The sequence below is a fragment of the Achroia grisella genome, unplaced genomic scaffold (genome assembly GCF_030625045.1).
Source record: "Achroia grisella isolate CSIRO2021 unplaced genomic scaffold, CSIRO_AGI_Agris_v1 utg511, whole genome shotgun sequence".
In the NCBI taxonomy this organism is placed as follows: Eukaryota; Metazoa; Arthropoda; class Insecta; order Lepidoptera; family Pyralidae; genus Achroia; species Achroia grisella.
In genome coordinates, this window is record NW_026712905.1 from 1,881,504 (window position 1) to 1,889,993 (window position 8,490).

An 8,490-nucleotide genomic window follows, 5' to 3' on the forward strand; every position below is an offset into this window, starting at 1 on the left:
ATTATATTTCGCTACATTTACATATCTTTTTTTAAATTATTGCCTATGTTTTATTCTGATGTATAAGCTATATTACTGTAAAGTTCATCAAAATCCGTTTAGATGGTTTGCGTGAAAGAGTAACAAACATCTATCGATGGATATGATGGTCCTTAAACAATGTATTTAAAATGCAATAATTTTGTAATGACCATAGTGCTGTTCATATATATAGACTACGGTTGCCAGTTTCCGTTGAGCGTCAGCTTGTTGGAAAGTTCAGTTAAATAAAAAATGCCTGTAAACTCAATTGCGACAAACAACTGTCCGAGCCATAACCCTGTCTAACAAGTAAGTAAACAAGAAGACCATTATCAACGTAATGTCCCCACAAAGCAAGTTGCATTAGTGAACAGTCAGCTTGTCAGCAGTAATTGTATATCAAAGCAACTGTGATTTCACACGGTGGTTGTCCTTTGACACATTTACTCGTATAGTTCAGAATAATTTGTGTAGAAACTTTGCTTAATGGGACTGCTGGAGATATTATTTGGGCACATAATAACATATGTTTATTTTAATTTTATATTATAGGCCTCGTTTAGCACACCGCTTTAGTTCCAAAGTCGCAGGTTTGATTTCTCGCTCAGTACCAACATTAATTTTCATGAGTATGATTGTTTGTATTGGTCTGGGTGTATCCTATGTAATTAAAAATGTATTTATAAAAAAAATATCTAAGTATTGATATCAGTTATCTAGTACCCAAAAGACAAGCACTGCTTACCCTGGGACTAGATGGTATTGTATTAATTGTCCAGGGTTATTTATTTATTTAGGTAATGTGACTGTTAGAGATATTATGTGGTCAAATAACAACATATGATTATTTTAATTTTATATTATTGTCCTTGGTTAGCACACCGCTTTATTTCAAAAGTCGCGGATTTGATTCCTCGCCCGATACCAACATTTGTATTCATGAGTATGATTGTATCAGTCTGGATCTTCTCTGTGTACCTATATTATTCATGTATTCAAAAATATATATAATTATGTATTTGTACTTAGACTTACGGATAGCAACTATTTATCATAGTGGTATTTCGTGAAGCTCCCACGAGAAACATATTCATCTGCACGAACTTTCATTCCCTGTTTTATCTCTTACTAGGTATTTTTTAAATAACCCTGTTCAGTAGTAATCAATGCTTCCTCTCTATAAAATTAGTATAAATCATATAGAAGCAGCCATGAAAATGCTATAATAAATGATAATGGGAACACGCCGTATGATTTCTATTCGATTGTGGTTCTGATTTGTGGCGATTTGATTGACTACCGCTCGTATTAAATTCCGACCGCAGCAAATGTAGCTACCAACGCCTACGGTAAATTGAGGCGGACCGCATATAGAAATCAGTCTAAGTATAAGATTCCACGAATATCTTTCACTATACACCGAGTCAGGCAACTGCTACAGCTTGAACGCTCGTGATGGCCCTCCAGCTAGCCTACCTCTCGAAGACGATACAAGCGTTGCAGAATTCGGAACTCCAAACTCTTCATGATGAGAAGAAGATCCAGATCGAACGGTAATAGCACCAGGTCCGTTGAATGTCTCAAAGAAGTAACTTCTACACTGCTTCTATAAAACAATCCCAGATTCTTTGCCTGGCACACTCATTTCACTGCCTTCAAACTTGTGATCACATTGCAATTTTGAAAATTTAAAATTGGAGTAAATATGTACTATTGAATTTAAACCGAAAAGAACCAAAATATGTGTGCGGTAAATGAAACCAGGGAAGATAAGAAGAATAAGAATAATGTCTATTGTTCAGAAAAGACTATAGGTATACTGAAGGGAACAATTGAAACACGTCTTATATATTAGAATTTAGTGTTGTTCGAATAATAAGACTAAGTGGCCTGTGTTCCATATTCATAATACATAGGGACTGTTGAAAATGCTTCGTTAAATACCAGTGACAAAGAGCAATGGGTAAATATAATTAATTAAATAAACATCAAGAATATCGTAGCTGTTATCGTGTTTGCTAGACATTGTACATTAATTTTCGTATATTTGTTTAAGAAAGCTTCCAGTTTATTTTAACTTTGAACACGTAAGTGATATGAGTTAATTTAGGCGTATATGTTGTTCTTTTATCTGCGAGAAATTTAACAATAAAAAGGTGTGGCGAAGGAAATCGGTTATATATTTTATGAAACCGATGTTAATACCGAAGTTGACTGTGTACACTTTGCTTGTTACTGCAACAGTAATTTTAAACGATATATCTATAGGTAGTAATAGCATAAAGAGGTAATGATTGTGAGTTTGAATATTCACAGTAATGTCTAGTAGTACTAATTCAATACCAATAGGAAACCTAAAAATGTTGCAAAAACGTGTAAAAAAAGACGAAGACGAAGTTACGCAGGTCAATTAGTATACTATATTTGACTTTATTACCAAAACAAGAAACCGCAATTTTCTGTAATACTTAAAATAATTTTATAACAGGGTGTTAAATTTTACGCTTAGCACATAAACTTGCCGTATTATTTTACACTGTTCGCTTAATGAAGTGTAACTAAATCGTGTACCAGGAAATTCCTTACGAGCCATTCCTGAAACTACTAATTAGAGCCCTATATTGATTAGAGGTGCAGTTAATTGCCCGGGTTACTGCATGTGAAATAGCTGCTCGCGACAAAAGCAGTCAGGTGTTATTAATCTAGCCTTTAATCAAGCTAAGCTCATGCAATCTGCCTCTGAACTCTTAACTTTGCTTCTTGCCAAGGATGCCAGTCGTCTAAGAATACTTGTATAAGATTATTGGTTGTCGATATAAGGACATTTTCATCCTTGTACAAGTTTGTGCGGGATCTTGACGGTCAAAATACGGTGATGTAGAAAATAGACATATGATATTTTATTAGATTCTTTTATTTCATACGAGGACAAATGATTTGGTTCGTAACGTTTTTTTTATCGTGTGGAAAAATCTTCATAAGACCGTACCCTCACCAGAGCTGTGATGAGGGGATGTGCGGGATTCTTAGTGGTAAAAATCTCACGGTGTCGCACACCAACGAGCGCTATTGTCAAGAGTCGCGAGATCGCGGTAGCATTCTACTTCTTCTTCATTGTCACCGAAGTCTCATTGCTTAGACTTATATTAGTGTAGGGGTTGAATGCACAGCGGCAAAAAATATAGCGAAACATAAATGAAAAACATGTATATATTTGATAAAAGTAACAAGGCTTACACAACATATTAATAAGAAATATCGCGAACGATAGAAGACATTTCTAAACACAAAATTCAAGTTGATTTCTATCAATAATGGCCAGATATAAATTTAACGAAGTTCCAATAATTAGCCCGCCCTGTAAATGGTGTAGGGCAGGCCCCGTCTCATTGTTAGGGCAACCTATTTTGCCTTAATTGTGGAAGCGTGTGTACACGCGTACGGCTTAGGGAGCATTTAGTTGGGGTGCTGCCTCTCTCAAGGCGATCACCCCGGCCCCAGATGAGGCACAGTTAGGCACGCTACGGCCTTTAGGCCGGACTTATTTTCTGCGCCAGATTAGTGGAGCGGAAGGATCAAACTCCCGTTCCTGGTTGGCAACCCTACTTCTTAAAGTTGTCTCAAATTAATCAGTGCAGTCAGCTTCATAAAGATTTGAAGTTTAGTGATTAATATTATCTTTAGCTCTCAACCCAAAAAGATTTGGTATGCATTCGTGTTAGTTTCTAAAGCAACAAAGCTCGTTCATGAATGGACAATTTTTTTTTTTAATCGACGTTATCGAGACCGTCATATCTACATTTTTTTTATTCTTTTTTATTTGGAGGTTACTTAAAATTATATAATTATTTATTTTGCTACAAACATTGCATTGAAATTTATTATTATCTATCTGTTAATGTATGAAGCAAAGACTTGGTAACAAGGTTACGAAAGTTTTTCAGACGAAAAAGAGTAATAAATTTTGTCCGCTTAGTTTATATGGGGAGGACTGGCAGGTAATTATAATAAAATTTTATAAAATATATATATAAATTTAGGTTTCTGTTATTATCTACCATCTATCTATACTATATATATACTACGAGCGTCACATGATGACGCCTCGGAAATAACCGTACCTCTTTCCATATCAGCCGTCAGATTGCTTACCATGTTAGTTACTTAAAAAACAATCATCAATGACTGAGATTGATGAAATCCACAGTTAATATTTATCTATGCTATCTGGGATAGCAGTCATAAAGATATATTACTATTATTATTATCCTTCTTAACTTCGGTGACATTCGATGCTATTTCGTATCTACATAATTGAACATTTTTCCTCGAACTGTTGAAGAATCTCGTAATTATAACTTGTTGTAGAATATCCTTCGTTACATGCCGGGAGTAATAGAATAGCTTTAATCATAATATTTGTATAATTGTGTAGTTCTTTCTATTTAATAAAAGAGTTATTTCAGATGTAGTAAGATAGAGGTACTGACTTACGACAATTTCATGATACGAAACTTACTTCAATTATATTGCAAGAACATGGGAACCTTGGACTGATGCTGAGGCATCACCTGAAATCGACCATGAAAAGAAAAATTGTCTACACTGACTAAATTGTCGGAATTTGACAAAAATTTTCAATTTTGTTTAAGATTACTTTATAGAATAATATATCTCAATATCTTATATTCCTTATAGGCAACATTTGACGTAAATTCATTCGGAACCTGGACTATTTGTCCATATTCTTTGTTTGGTTGGCTTGACTTACACGGGAGAAAGCTACATAGAGCTGGCCATTCGAGAAACAGCTGACACTGATATCTACGCCTGCAATACGCAGCGTCTGTCCTTGGGTTTTGTTAATTGTCATTGCGTAACGCAACCTCACCGGGAACTGTATACGTTTGAAACGGAAGGGGTAATTACTCGAAATCAGTGGAATTCAGCAAAATCTCTGTCTCTAATATTGCAGGTTGCTGATTATTATGCAATGGGACTAAACTGAAAATTACTTCAATTTTCAGCCTCTCCAGGAATTTATTTCACTGGAAAGTTAGTAGCGTCATCTTGTCGAATACTCGGACAATAAAAGTGTACTCCACTAATTCTCCTTCAACATTGGTAATTGTATATATATCCAAGTTGATTCTTGCGGATTGGTCATTTTGCGGAGCCAAAATTGATCTTTCACAAAACCATTAATTCTTATGACTGCTTATTTGCCTTTGGTCTCGATATTGGTTCTTCAACTGTAGTTCAATTGAAGAACCAATATTGATACACATTGTGGTAAATATTATCAGATAAAATGACTTGCCCTTTTTCCGAATACATTTCTTTAAGCATGCTTTTATCTCATCGGCCTTTGTTACCCTTAATACTACTGTTAATGTTTGTTTAAAATTTTTGAGCAGTTTTACCGCCGGGTGACACAGTGTCCGCTATTCCAAACACCATGACGCTACAGCAAGAGCTATTTTGCCTTGAACCAATATTATTATAGTTGTAACATTAGGTGGACAGGTATGTTGAAGAAGCCAAAAAGGAGCGTGGAATACAATTTATTGCAGAGTAATGGTGTGACTGAAGAGGGAACACAACTATTATTTTATTAAAAGAATGGTAGACAAGTTTATAAAAGGAATGGTAGATAAACTGCCAGCAAGATCCCACCCTCCTGTGACATAGTCACATCCTATTAAATCTATTGGCAACTTGAGCAGCCTTTCCAGTGGCCGTCGGGGTATGCCTCCAGAGGTGCTTACCTCCGCTATCCTGACTATACTATCACGATCCGGAAATACGGTGGCTATCCGACCTAAAGGCCACGTACCTCGTGATAGCGAAGGGTCCACAAATAGGACCATGTCTCCTACCGTCATCAGTGTTGGCAAATACTCCTTAACCCAGCGAGACCAACATATGCCGGCTAAACATTGAGCCTTCCGTCAATCACTTCTTCCGATAAAATCGCCCTCATCCAAAACAACTGGGACTGGGTGATATGGGAATAACTATTTTATAAAAAATCAGAATAGTAGTAATAAATGTGTATAATTACCAATAAACACACAGCGAAAAATTAACAACTTTCAAAAGAGACAAATAAAAAACAGATATCAAAAATACAAAATTTATAAAAAGGATGGTAGACAAGTCGCCACCAAAAAACGGTACAAAATCTTATAGAGAATAAACCTAATCTAACCTATCGGCTACTTTAGGGTTAATTAGATCGTTTTCGGAAGACGGCTGTGGATAGTGAGGATGTTACTGATAGCGTAGCCATGTAGCGTAGAGTCAAATATAGAAATCTAGGGGTCTTGCCTACGTGTCGTTCTTACTTTTTGCCTTAAGTCAAAATGACTTAATAAGTTACTATAAATTTTTAACTATCTCACAGCAACTCTTTGACGTTTTTTTTCTATGTACACATATTCGATCTGTTTTATTATAGATAATTTAATTCATTATATAATTAATTTGAATGAAATTCTTTCTACTCTATTTTGTTACTTCATATTTCTATACCTACTAGATATAATAGAATTGATATTCACTGCTTATTTGTAGCCATTTTAGATAAGGGATTTAATTTCCACGATTTCATTAAGAGAACATGAACCGGTATGAGCCGGTTGGTACCAGTTTCATCTGTTTTCGTATTCGGTGCGAGGCCGCAACGTTAGTGGGCACTAACGAGTCTCACATTCAGTCCTATTCAAATTAAGCTTTTGACTGCAAATTTTTCGTCGTATTTAGGCTTTTTATATGTTCTTATTTTCTCATGCTACGAAAGGAATTTGGGTGGCATTCAATGGATTCCAATTTAAAAAACTATGTAATTTGCATGATATTTCTATTTCAAGTATCAAGACAGTTTATAAATATATTTGTAATTAATTCTAAAATATATGCTCGTTCTAATTATGAAAGTTTACTTATATTTTGATTGGTTAAGATCTTACGATATTCTGTTGGGGGCCAAAAAGAAGATAGGTAGATAGATATATAGACGAAAAGGCAATTGTGTATGTAGTTGTGTAGGTACATAATCGTACCAATGTATTTTTATTAAACGGTACCGATAGTAACTATGATGAAACACATAACGCCCACCCAAGCTGATTGTGGAATTGGACCAAAATAATAAGTCTGAAAAAGGAATGCCAAGCTTAGAGCAAACCACATAAATCGAGGAGTTGTTAGTAATATGAAGCAGTGAGTCGTTTGCTGGAAATGAAGGTATCAGAAAGAAGGGATATCAGATCGACCCCCGGTCCTCCCTTGAAATTCTCCCTTTTGTGTTTAATACCTGATAAATTAGTTACGATGGGTTAATTGACTTGTTTTTATGACACTCATCATTCTCTATGATGTAGCTTTTTAAATAGAAGGAAAATATTATTTTTAAATCATGGTGTACTGGTTAGATTCTTCCTCTTGAAACTGCCTGTAGAACAAAGGGCCTCCTCTAGTGGAGACATGAGGTATAGCCCGCTTTCCACCCTTTTGTTACGCCACTGGCCCTGAAACAGCATAGCGACATAGAAATATATTAAATAAAGAATTTTTATATACATTTTGGATATAATTTGTGTTTCCCCTGAGGCAGTTAAGGAGTCGAACAAATTAGGATTATTATTATGCATAGAAACAAACTTCTGAAATTACCATATACAGTCCATATTTTATTATTATTATTTATAGATTTTATATTCTCGAAATTCTTCGATGTTATACGTTAGAGTTACGGGTTATACTGACCAAATAATTCTAATATGTTTAATTTAATGTTATTTTATCTTCCTGTAACAAAATACGTATGATATGCTATTTAATATTGCTGCTTTCTGTATTGTGATGTAGGTGCCTACCTATATATTCGGTGGTAAATTTAAAATATGATTGTTTATTATTATTATTATCGTTGTTGTTTCAACTGTCTAACTCGGCTTTTGCTGGTTTTTTATGCTCTATGACGTTTACCACTCTTACGGACCAAAACCAATGTGTATATGTATGTGAGTGTGTGGGTACTTGTATAACAGGTGTTATGTCCTTTTTATCTATTTCCAGAAATTTTATTATTATTATTATCACTGTTGTCTCATTGTCTAAGCTTTATTATAATATTTTATATACAGTTAAACCCAAAAGGCCGTCGTCAAGTTAGATCCTCCCTGTTGTTGGTGGAGTAGTATTTCATGACTTGGGCATTACATAATGACGTCATGTCCGTAGTGCTGTTTATTTATATAGGCGACGGCTACCACTTACCATCATCCCGACTGTCAGCTTGTTTGCTATTAATAAAAAAATATTCATGCATTTACGATTGTAAAAAGCATTTTATAAAAACAATTACAGGCATCGGTACAAAAATGTATTACTGTCACGTATTCAGTTCTCTTTGTGTTTATATATAAGTATAAATATACATCCACAAGTTATGGTAGTTATTTT